This window comes from Panthera uncia, chromosome D1 (genome assembly GCF_023721935.1).
Source record: "Panthera uncia isolate 11264 chromosome D1, Puncia_PCG_1.0, whole genome shotgun sequence".
Classification (NCBI taxonomy): domain Eukaryota; kingdom Metazoa; phylum Chordata; class Mammalia; order Carnivora; family Felidae; genus Panthera; species Panthera uncia.
Window position 1 is genome coordinate 15515739 of NC_064808.1, and position 12179 is coordinate 15527917.

Below are 12179 nucleotides of genomic sequence, written 5' to 3' on the forward strand. Positions count from 1 at the left end.
CCACCAGCAGTGCAAAAGTGTTCCCCTTTCTCCATCTTTCTGCCCTTTTAAAATTCGTAAAGTAATACAGACCCATTGTAAATAATTCAGATACTATGAAAATATGCACTGTAAAAAGTTTAAATGTCTCCTCACCATCTTATTCCTGGTTGGTTTGGAACGTATCTCTCCAAATTTTCTTATATGCATAATCAAATACACACATCTATTTACTCACCTGTATAGTTTTTTCCATTTTGATTTTTTTTTTTTAATTTTTTTTTTTTCAACGTTTTTTATTTATTTTTGGGACAGAGAGAGACAGAGCATGAACGGGGGAGGGGCAGAGAGAGAGGGAGACACAGAATCGGAAACAGGCTCCAGGCTCCGAGCCATCAGCCCAGAGCCTGACGCGGGGCTCGAACTCACGGACCGTGAGATCGTGACCTGGCTGAAGCCGGACGCTTAACCGACTGCGCCACCCAGGCGCCCCTCCATTTTGATTTTTAAGAGAGATGAGATTGTACAGAATAATAGACCAAGGACATTTTTCTGTGTCAGTATGTGCAGATTCTTTTTAATGGCTGTATGGTGTTTCACAGTGTGATTGACCACAGTCTAATTGTTCTCTTTTTGATGGATGTTTAGGTTTGTTTACAATTAAAAAGAAGCTTTTTTTTTTTTTGCAAGCTCTTTTTGTAGTTGCTTAGTCCCATTCCTGGATGTATATAATGGACTGCAAATTCCCTTCACATATGAGTTGGTTCTTTATAATGCAACCTGTCCCCATAGTAGATAAAAGCAGTAAAGACTGTCTAGGACATGTTTTCTCACTTGAAGAAAGAACAGTTTATATGTCTGGCAATGACATTCCTTGCAGTTCCCATCAGTGTTCCTCCCCCTTGTATATTTCATGGTTTCTATATGAATGGCAGTACTTTTAAGTCCCAAGTCCCATGATTGTGCAATATTAAAAATGTGAGTAAAAAGCTGACCCACCCTTCTGCCATCTTAAAAAAGAAGGAAATCTACAGTACCTACTGAAAATTGATGGCTAAGTGTACACAGAGATATAAACACTTGAACTCAGAGCAAACTTTATGTACTTATAATCACAACACAATGTTTTGCATTATGAAAATAGCTAATATCATGTGGGCAGAGATTTCCATCTAATTCAGAAAAGGTTTCAGGAAGAGATAAGATTTTATCGAGGTTTACAGACTAGAAAGGCTAATCTGGATTGTTATTTAGCTTCTAGGTACATCCTTTTAGCTGTGTCTCAATGTGGGGCTCATTAATAATGCTTTTCCACTTTGTGTCTGGTATTAATGTCTGAACAGTGGATTTTAATTAGAAACGGTTTCAAATTCACGATCTTTATGGGACAAATGTTGATCTCCTAGGATCCCACAGCATATGCATGGCTCTGGGGACTTAAGCTTCTGAGCAGTTTGTGGTTTGCAGCAGACCCAGTCACCACTCCCTCTCCCACTTATTTTTGCTCCAGACTTTCCACTAGTTGGTGCCTGCACTTTAAAACAAAGGTCTGGAATCTTTTTCCATTTCAGGATATAGAAGGAAATAGCCTGGCTGGGCCAGTAGAGCAGAGTGTCTTTTCAAATGTCTTTCTTTTTTTAACATTTATTTAAGTGATCTTTACACCCAGTGTGGGGTTCGAACTCATGACCCCGAGATCAAGAGTTGCATGCTCCTCCAACTGAGCCAGCCAGGCGTCCCTGGAATGTCTTAAAGGATCTAGCTACTAAGATTTTTGCCAGGCCCGCTTTTAGCAGAATCAGGATGTAGGTTGGTTTTTTTTTTGTTGTTTTTAAACAAAACTCCAGCCATCTTCATATAAGCAGCTGCCACAAGCATTAGGAATTGCTGACCTTTTCATCTTACTTAAAAAACCCTAGTGTTGTTATAAAAACCAAGTCAGCTGGATGCTTTATTTCAATGTCACAAGTCCCAAAATACACAATATTTCCCTTGGACCTACTTGTGGGAAACCTGTCAGATAATCAACCTTTTCAGGGTTTCTGTCATTCCAAAGTGAATGTGAAGCTGATACTCAAGACTGAGTGTTCTGCTCCGTAGTTCACTTTCTGATCTGACTTTTCCTTTGACCTCCAAGCTCCAGGAGCTTCTTTGTTAGCCTTAGCCTTTCTGTCCCTGGCTCAACAGGAATGATGTGGCAGTGGTTGCTTACAGTGACAACACACTGCCCTTAGCTCTCCAAAGTCTTTTTTAAACTGAGGGAGCCAGGCTTTGGGTTATAGAGCTTCACCAGGGGTTTGCGCCTTCCCCTCTGGGAGCAGCCCTGGCCTCCTTCTTAAACCTTGGCCCCAACTGACTCAGCTGGGTAATGCTGTACCCTGAAATGTACAGGTGTGATTTGACAGGAGTTTTTCACCCTTTACAAACTGGGCTCCCTAATGAGAATGCAGGCTCATAGAGCAATCATTCACGTGTAGGTGGCCTGTAAGGAAAGTTTTAACAAAAGAGTTGGTTAAGAAGCTGATTTATTTTCTTGCTTTAACTCTTGTCATGTGCTGAGTGGGGGCGGAAGAGGAGGGGAGGGTGGGGAACAGCACTGCTGAAAGCATTTATCTTCATTTCTGCCATCTCCCAGTGTTTATTACCCTGTGATCGACAGATGAGGAAAGCTGCCAGTCAAACCCACGTTCAGCACATTTCCATTTCCCTTCATTGCAGATTTTAGGCTTTGGAAATCTGCATCCTCTTTGCAGCAATAAAGGTCGTTTCCCTCCTGCTGACAAGCCTAGGACCCTCGGGTCCAGTTCTACTCACTTGTGCTTCCACCAAACAGTAAAAGCTGCAGGAGTCTCAGCAATTTAAGACAAGTGGTTGGTGAGAGCCATTCAGTGTTTGAGTCAGTCATACGCTCTGTTCATCTTTCTCTCTCACCTCTTTCTCCCTCGGTCCTTCTACCCTCCCCCCTCTGTGCCTGTCCTCTTGGTGCTGAGGCACTCCCTTGAGCAGCTCCGTCGTGCAACAGTGAAAGGATGACAGCCTCCCCGATTTCTTTCCTGGCTTCTCTCAGGGACCTGCCAAAGCCAGTGTCCTCCCAGCAACAGAGGTTGTGGGATCCTGGAGTCAATGGCAGGTTTGGGGGATGTGGAAGCAGAGGTAGAGCAATTCTGAATGCTGTTATGCACCTGCTTGTCTTCCGTCAGAGGTAGACACTTTGAGGAAATCCTGCCTGGTGGGAGTGAATGTTAGGTTTTTAACTTCTGTTTTTGTTTGGGGGTTGTTGGGGTTTTTTCTGCATCTCTCTTGAACGCTGTGGGTTTTGGAATGTTGTTCCCGATAATCTTTCAGTAGCATGTGTTCTTGTGAGCTTATTTGTTTTTGTCTTAAATAATGTTTGTGGGTGGAGGAAAGGTAACGATATTCATTTCTTTGAAAATGGATGTTCTGCTTTCATAATTACTTGTCCCAATTACATCATTGGTGTAAGTGTTAGATAATTGCTTCATTAGGATATATATTTGAAGAAGGGCAGGTCTACGGGATGGTGATGAAAATGGGCCTCAGCCTCTTCATCTACCCACACAGGAGCATCTTAGCTTGACTTCAGAGAGCTGGGAGGTACCATTTACCCTGCTAACAGTCGAGATTAATCCTGGGTTTTAATATAATGGGAGGAAGGAGTGAGGACCTGGTGAAGAGCAGTTTACTCTTATTGTTTTAGGGTGCAATACACTGCTGAATTCCAGGTGACCCTGGTACATTCACACCGGTACATTCACAGCAACATGATTGAATCGTTGATGATCCCTGAATTAGAAAGCAAAGTATCCTTACGGATACTTCACCACTTTGGGCTTTTCTGAAAGTCACTAGGTGTAGTGGCATGAGCCCTATGCCATTTGACCCCTCTGAATGGCTTTTTAAAGGGAAATGGCCATACCCACTCTAGAGGTTACCTTCTCCCATCAGAACTAACTGCTTCCTGTAGATTTGAGTGTGACCCTGATTTCACACTTTGAGAATAACTTTGGGTGCATGCCTCTAGTTATGCAACTCTTCTTTCAAGAGCATGTTAAAAACTAATGCCATTACTTCCACTCACGTGAGGTCTCCAAAGTAGTCAAATTCATAGAAACAAAGTAGAATTTGGGTTACTGGGGGTTGGGGCAAGGTAAAAGGGGAGTTATTTGATGGGTATAGACTTTCACATTTGCAAGATGAAAAGGTTCTGGAGATCCGTTTCACAACTGTGTGAATATTATTTAACACTGCTGAACTGGGTTAAACTACTAAACACTACTGAACCACTTAAAAATGGTGAAGACGGTAAATTCATGTCATGTGTTTTTCATCACAGTTTTTAAAAACATTAATCCCAGATTCTTTGTATTACTGACGCTGGATAGGAAGGCTCTATCCACTGCTCTGGCCCTAATGAGTATAAGATTAGTATCTCTTCCTCTGTCGGCATGTTGTAAACTTACTCTGCTGTAGTCACATAGTTCTGGTTTGAGTGTTGTTTTGAAACAGTTTTTGATGAAGCTGTGATATGTGAAATAGTTCATAGCTGTTTCTTCTCCCTTCCCTACACATGTTCTGTACTCCAGCCAGGCCTTGCTGATTTCTGTGTTGAGCTCTCAAACTATCATTTACTGTTTTGTTGGCCTCATCCAGTGCCTTTGACCTTAACAATAAGGCATTGCCGTCTCTTTCTTGGATCTGCCCCTGAAGTTCATGATTTGTGTGTGGACTGCTGCTACCCTTGTTCTTAGCAGGAGCTTTTAGAGTCTTTAAGAGTTTATTGGACAATAAAATTTTGTTGATTTAGGGGCCCAGTTCCTACCAAGAGCACATATAGTCATTGATATCTCTATCTATAAAATATTTACCCTTTATGTTTAATATTTAGTTTATGTTAAATACATTTCAAATTCATATTGTATAATGATTTATCTTCATCAGTTTAAGTGACCAGTTAGAGCAGTTATTAAACAGCCTTATCTGATAGGCCACATACCTTACTCAGAGCATTTTCTATGTCAGAATTATAGACATCTACGTAATACCTGTTTGGTTTTATTTGGGGGTTTTTACAGAAAATAGTGTTCTCTAATACTTCTATTTTTTATTTTAGCCTCAGGAAAATTGAAGACTTGGTTTCAGCTATAGGTAATATACTCAGAATTGAAAACCTAAAAACCTCCTTAAAAACCTACTTTTTCCCTCCAGAGGAAATCATTGTGTTTCCCTCAGACAATTTTATGATTGCTGGGTTTCATGCAGTGTGTTTTCTATAAATAAAAACTATTCTATTCTCATGCAAACCTGTAGTTTGCATATAAACATATGGTGGAACATTCTTCAGCCATAAAAAAGGAATAAATGACTGATATATGCTACAGCATGGATGAACTTTATAAACATGGTGCTAAATGAAAGAAGCCAGACACAAACAGTCACCTACCTGTGTGATTCTATTTAGATGAAGTGTCCAGCCTATGAAGTCAAAACTGTAGAGACAAAATAGATTAGTGGTTGCCTAGGGCTAGGCCTAGGGCTAGTGGGGCAGAGTGGAGGGGAGTGACTGCTAATGGGTAAGGTGCTAGGGGTGGGGGTGGGGGGGGGATGATGAAAATGTCCTGAAATTAGATAGTAGTGATGGTCCTTATAAAATTGGTTTTGATAATGGTTGCCCAATGGTATGAATATACTAAACACCCCTTGTGTTGTATACTTTAAGTGGGTGAATTGTATGGTATGTGGATTATATCTCAATAAAGCTGTTGTTTTTAAACAAACTATATATCGTTTGGTTCTTTTCTTCAGTGTCAAAACTGTAAATGAGCATGGTAAATGGGAACTAGGAGAGACTTCTACCCTTGGAGGAAGCCTTGTTATCTGCCATCGGGGACTCTTTCCAGGCCCCCAGGCTATAGAATAATTGTCTGTGGTCTTAGATGAGATTTTTTAAATGGTGATAAGGTGACAAAGTGAGTATGACAGAGTGCTTAGGTATATTTCCTTCTTAAAGCAGATTTAAAGACTGCATTTGAATGAAGCTTTCTGGACAGAAGAGTAAGTGTTCTTCCTAGGATGCCATTCCATATATACTTAAAGAGGAAGAATGCTGTTTATGTCCAAATAATCCTGTGTTGTATTTCTCTAAGAAGAATTATTTTTCATAGACAGAAACCAGTTTATTCATTTACAAAGAGCTTAGACAGTCTGCAAGAAAAAACTTAAAACAACCAACATAAAAATGCACGTAAGATGTGGGTAGGTGCAATACACGCTAAAAAAAAAATACAGTGAGCCAATCAATAAAAAGATACTCACCAATACTTGACATTATTAAAGAAATGCAAAGGGATACCAAAAGGAATTGACCAAATTTATATTGAGTAGTATTTTCTATCGTTTAAAATTTTTTTTAATGTTTATTATTTATTTTTGAGAAAGAGAGACAGAGTGTAAGTGGGGGAGCATTAGAGGGAGAGGGAGACACAGAATCCAAAGCAGGCTTCAGGCTCCTAGCTGTCAGCACATGGCCCAGTGTGGGGCTTGAACCTGTGAACTGCGAGATCATGACCTGAGCCGAAGTCGGATGTTTAACCGACTGAGCCACCCAGGCTCTCCGATATTGAGTAGTATTTTTTTTAATAATGGTCTTATTGAGATATAACTCACATATCGTATAGGTCACCTATTTAAAGTATAAAGCTCAGTCCTTTCTAATATATTCACAGAGTTGTGCTTCCATTGCCATTATCTGTATATTTCAGAACATTTTTTATCACCTTCCCATACCCATTAGCAGTTACTTCTCCCTTCCCCCTTTCCTTCCCCTGTCTCTTCCCGCCCTAGGCAGCCCCTAATCTACTTTTTGTCTCTATAGCTTTGCCTATTCTAGACATTTCATGTAAATGGGATCATACAATATGTGGTCTTTCGTGACTGGTTTTCTAAAAAGAACTTTGAAAAGTTGATAAATTGTTCAGTTGGACCTGCTGTGGAGTTTCTGGTCTCTGTTCTACTGATCAGTTAGCAAGCTGGTTTTGGCTTTATACCACAACCAAGCAGAAAGATAGTAATTGTGTATCCAGGCTGATGAGTCTTTGGCCCCCAGCCCCATTTTTGTTCTATCTTTCCAGCAGCATCACAGTCAGAGATGGCCATTCTGAATTAGGCAGCCTCAAATGGAACAATTTTATAGGACTGAAATATAATTTAATTGTTTCCTTCTTTGTAACTTGCCCTTTTTTACCCTCTTGAATTAGCTTTTCTGATACATTTGCTAATGATTCCCATTGTTCCATATTTTCACTGTACTGTTGAATCATACTCTTCACTTTCCTACTCTGAGAACAGATCTTGGAGAGAGGCTAAAAGCTGTTTTTGAAAAAAAGTTTCTAATTCTCCTTTCCAAGCAACAGAACAGAGGAGTCTGAGAGAAGCAGAGGCAGGGAGAGACATCATGCAGGCTATCAGGTTTGGTAGAGCTCACCTACCACATAACTGTCATGACTATTATGATTTTATCCCTAGGGGCGCCTGGGTGGCTCAGTCCGTTAAGCATCCAACTTCAGCTCAGGTCATGATCTCACAGTTTGTGAGTTCGAGCCCCAAGTCGGCTCTGTGCTGACACCTCGGAGCCTGAAGCCTCCTTTGGATTCTGTCTCCCTCTCTCTCTGCCCCTCCCTTGTTCATGCTCTCTGTCTCTGTCTCTGTCTCTGTCTCTGTCTCTCTCTCTCTCTCAAAAATAAACAAACATTAAAAGAATAAAAAATAGAAAAAGATTTTATCCCTAGACATATTCCCGATGCTTCCAGCCTACAAATTGAAGACCTGACTCAGAGAATGAGACTTGACAGCTTGGTTTTGCTGTTCTCTGATGGTTGGCCAGGATCACTGGATTTAAGTTCTTTTCCTCCTTATTTTGTTTCTTGTCATAATCATCCTTATTTACTCTTGCTCTGAGGCTCCAGGGAAAGAAGTCTGTGGTCATATGCTAGAAAGTGAACTGCCGTGACTGCCTGTATCCTCATAGACAATTGCTGTTTCCACTGTCTCCTAGAGTATGAGGGAGAGTCTTGGGCTCAATTTTTTTTTTTCCAATTAATAGTCTTTTTTTTTTTTTTTTTTTGAGCAGTCTTAGGTTTAAAAGGAAAATTAAATGGAAAGTACACAGAGTCCCCATAGCCTCCCATAGACCCCCCCTCACCATCATCATCCTTCACCAGAGCAGTACGCTTGTTATATATAACTGTGAACCAACGCTGACACATCATTATCATCCAAAGCCCATAGTTTACATTAAGTTTCACTTTTAATGTTAAGTTCTATGAGTTTGGGCAAATGTATGATGACATGTATCTACCATCATAGTATTATACAAAAATAGTTTCACTGGCCCCAAAATCTCCTTGGTGCTACAACTATACCTCCCTCTCTCCCCTAAACTGCTGGCAATCACTGATCTTTTTGCTGTGTCCATAGTTTTGGCTTTTCCAGAATAAAACATAGTTAGAATCACAACATATATAGCTTTTTGCTTCTTTTAATTAAATTTGCTCTGTGTCTTTTCATGGATTGATAGTTTATTTCTTTTTAGAGTTGAGTAATATTCCATTGTATGGTTGTACCATCGTTTATTCATTTTCCTGTTAAAGGACATTGTGGTTGCTTCCAAGTTGTGGCAGTTATGAATAAAGCTGCTATAAACATCTGTGTGTAGGTTTTTGTGTGACATTTGCTTTCAACTGATTTGAGTAAATACCAAGGAGCATGATTGCTGGATCATATGGCTAAGAGTATGTTTAGTTTTGCAAAGAAACTGCCAAACTGTCTTCCAAAGTAGCTGTACCATTTTGCATCCCCACCAGCAGGGAATGAGAGTTCCTGTTGTTTTGTAGCCTTTTCACCATTTGGTGTTGTCAGTATTTTACATTTTAGCCATTGTGGTAAGTGTGTAGTAGTTTCTCATTGTTATTTTATTTTGCAGTTCCCTAATGAGAAATGATGTTTGAGCATCTTTTCATATGCTTATTTCTTTGTATCTTCTTTGGTAAGGTGTCTGTTCAGATTTTTTTTTTTGCCAGTTTTCAAATCAGGTTGTTTTGTTGTTGTTGAGTTTTGAAGGATCTTTGTGGGTGCCTAGGTGGCTCAGTCGGTTAAGCATCTGACTCTTGGTTTTGGCTCATCATCTCGCAATTTGTGGGATAAAGCCCTGAGTTGGGCTGTGTGCTGACAGGGCAGAGCCTGCTTGGGACTCTCTCTCTCTCTCTCTCTCTCTCCCTCTCTCCCTCTCTCCCTCTCTCCCTCTCTCCCTCTTTCCTGCTCACCCTCCTCCTCTCTTAAAAGAAATAGATAAGCTTTTATTTTTTTTTAAGAATGTGATACTTTTATTTTTTTAATTGTTTTTAAGTTTATTTATTTTGAGAGAGAGAGAGCAAGCTAACAAGGGAGAGGCAGAGAGAGAGGATCCCAAGCAGGTTCTTCACTGGGCACACAGCCCACTGCGGGGCCCGAGCTCAAGAACCATGAGATCATGACCTGAACCGAAATCACTCAACTGAGTGAGCCACTCAGGCGCCCCAATAGATAATCTTTTATTTTTTTTCTTTTTCTTTCTTTTTTTTTTTTTTCTTCCTCCTGGCCTCTCAAAATATGGAATGCTTCACGAATTTGCGTGTCATCCTTGCACAGGGGCCATGCTAATCTTCTCTGTATCGTTCCAATTTTAGTATATGTGCTGCCGAAGTGAGCACGATAATCTTTTAAAGAAAATATTAAAAAATAAAAGTTCTTTGTAAATTTTGGATACTAGTCCTTTATTGGATAAATGTTTTGCAAAGATTTTCTACCAGTCTGTGGCTTGTCTTTTCATTCTTTCTTAATACTGTCTTTCACAGAGCAGAACTTTTTATTTAATGAAGTCAACTTTGTCATTTTTGTTTTTCATGGATTGTACTTTTGGTGGAAAAGTCTTTGCCAAACCCAAGGTCACCTACATTTTCTCTTACATTATCTCCTAGGAATGTTATAGTTTTCTGTTTTACATCTAGGTCTTTGATCCCATTTGAGTTAATTTTTGTGAAAAGTACAAAATTTATACCTAGATTCATATTTTTGCATGTGGATGTCCAGTTATTTCAGCATCATTTATTGAAAAGACTATACTGAATTGCTGTTGTGCTTTTGTCAAAGATCAGTTGACTTAGGGTTTATTTCTGGACTCTTTATTCTGCTCCATTGATCTATTTGTCTGTTCTTTCACCAGTAGCCACACCATGTTCATCACTGTAGCTTTTTAGTAAGTCTTCAAGTCAGATAGCATCAGTCCTCCAATTTTGTTCTTGGCTATTCTCGATCTTCTGCCATTCCAGATAACCTTTAGAATTTTTCAGTATTCATAAAGGAATGTTCTGGGATTTTGATTGGGATTGCATTGAATCTATAGATCCATTTGGGAAGAATTGACATCTTAACAGAATTAAGTCTTCCTATCCATGAACACGAAATATCTCTCCAATATTTATTTTAGATCTTTTGTGATTGCTTTCATTGCAGTTTTGTAGTTTTCATCCTATAGATCTTGTACATATTTTGTTAGATTTATATCTAAAATTTTTTTCCATCTGATGTAAATGGTATTGTATTTTTTATTTTATTTTTTTCAATATTTTTAATGTTTATTATTTATTTTTGAGAGAGAGAGAGACAGACAGACAGACACAGCATGAGCAGGGGAGGGGCAGAGAGAGGGAGACACAAAATCCAAAGCAGGCTCCAGGCTCTGAGCTATCAGCACAGAGCCCGATGCAGGGCTCGAACCCAAGAACTGTGAGATCATGACCTGAGCTGAAGTTGGACGCTTGACCAACTGAGCCATCCAAGCACCCCTGTATTTAATTTGTAATTCCAATTCCAGTTACTCATTTGTTCACTGCTGGTATATAAGAAAGCAGTTGACTTTTTTTTTTTTTTAACCTTTATTTATTTTTGAGGGGGGTGCGGGGGAGAGGCAGAGTGTGAGCAGGGAAGGGACAGAGAGAGAGGAAGACAGAATTTGAAGCAGGCTTCAGGCTCTGAGCTATTAGCACAGAGCCTGATGCAGGACTCGAATCCACAGGCTGTGAGATCATGACCTGAGCTCAAGTTGGACGCTTAACTGACTGAGCTACCCAGGTGCCCCAGCAATTGACTTTTTCTGTATTAACCTTGTATCCTGCAACCTTGATATAATTGTTTAATAGTCCCAGGAGTTACTTTTATTATTCTTTGACATTTGTAATAGACAGTCATGTCATCTGTAAACAAAGACAGTTTTGTTTCTTCCTCTCCAATGGTATATACCTCTTATTTGCTTTCTTATCTTATTGTATTAGCTAGGATTTCCAGTACAGTGATGAAGAGGAGTAGTGAGAGGTGACATCCTTGCTTGTTCCTGATCTTTGGGGGAAATCACATAGTTTCTGATCATTAACTATGATGTTAGCTATAGGGTTTTTGTAGACATTTTCTATCCAACTGAGATAGTTCTCTCTTCCTAAGTTTCTGATAGTTTTTATTGTAAGTGTTGGGTTTTGTCATAGCTTTTTCTATCTGTATCTATTGGTATGATTATTTGATTTTTCTTCTTTGTCCTGCTGATATAACGGATTGTATTTATTGATTTTCAAATGTTGAGCAAGGCTTGCATAGCTGGGATAAATCCCACTTGGTCATAGTATATAATTTTTAAAATATATTATTGGATTTGACTTGCTAATATTTTGTTGAGGATTTTTGCCTCTGAGATACCAGTCTATAGTTTTCCTTTCTTCACTGTCTTTGTCTGGTCTCAGTGCTGAGGGTAATACTGGCCTTATAAAGTGAATTTGGAAGTAGATCCACTTAAGTTTTCTGTAAGAAATTGTAGATTTGATGTAATTTCTTCCTTAAATGTTTGATAGAATTTACCAAGTGAACCCACTTGGGTCTGGTGCTTTCTGTTTGAGAAGGTTATTAATGATTAATTCAACTTAGTAAGTATATGCCTATTCAGATTATCTATTTCTTCTTGTGTAAATTTTGGTAGACTCTGTCTTTCAGGCAATTAGTCCATTTCTAATAGATTACCAAATTAGTGGGTATTGAGTTGTTCATAGTAGTCTTTTATTATCCTTTTAGTATCCATGCATCAATAGTGATGGCCCCTCTTT

At 39.3% G+C, this 12179-nt stretch overlaps 1 protein-coding gene and 1 non-coding gene across 6 annotated transcripts in view; one reads left to right on the plus strand and one right to left on the minus strand.

Annotated features, from left to right (window-relative positions):
• Positions 1 to 12179, plus strand: part of AMBRA1 (autophagy and beclin 1 regulator 1) — a 179340-nt gene that overhangs the window by 118677 nt on the left and 48484 nt on the right. The window lies entirely within an intron of this gene.
• Positions 9637 to 9743, minus strand: LOC125917992 (U6 spliceosomal RNA). The gene has a single exon (XR_007456347.1). It is a non-coding gene; the product is annotated as a U6 spliceosomal RNA (small nuclear RNA).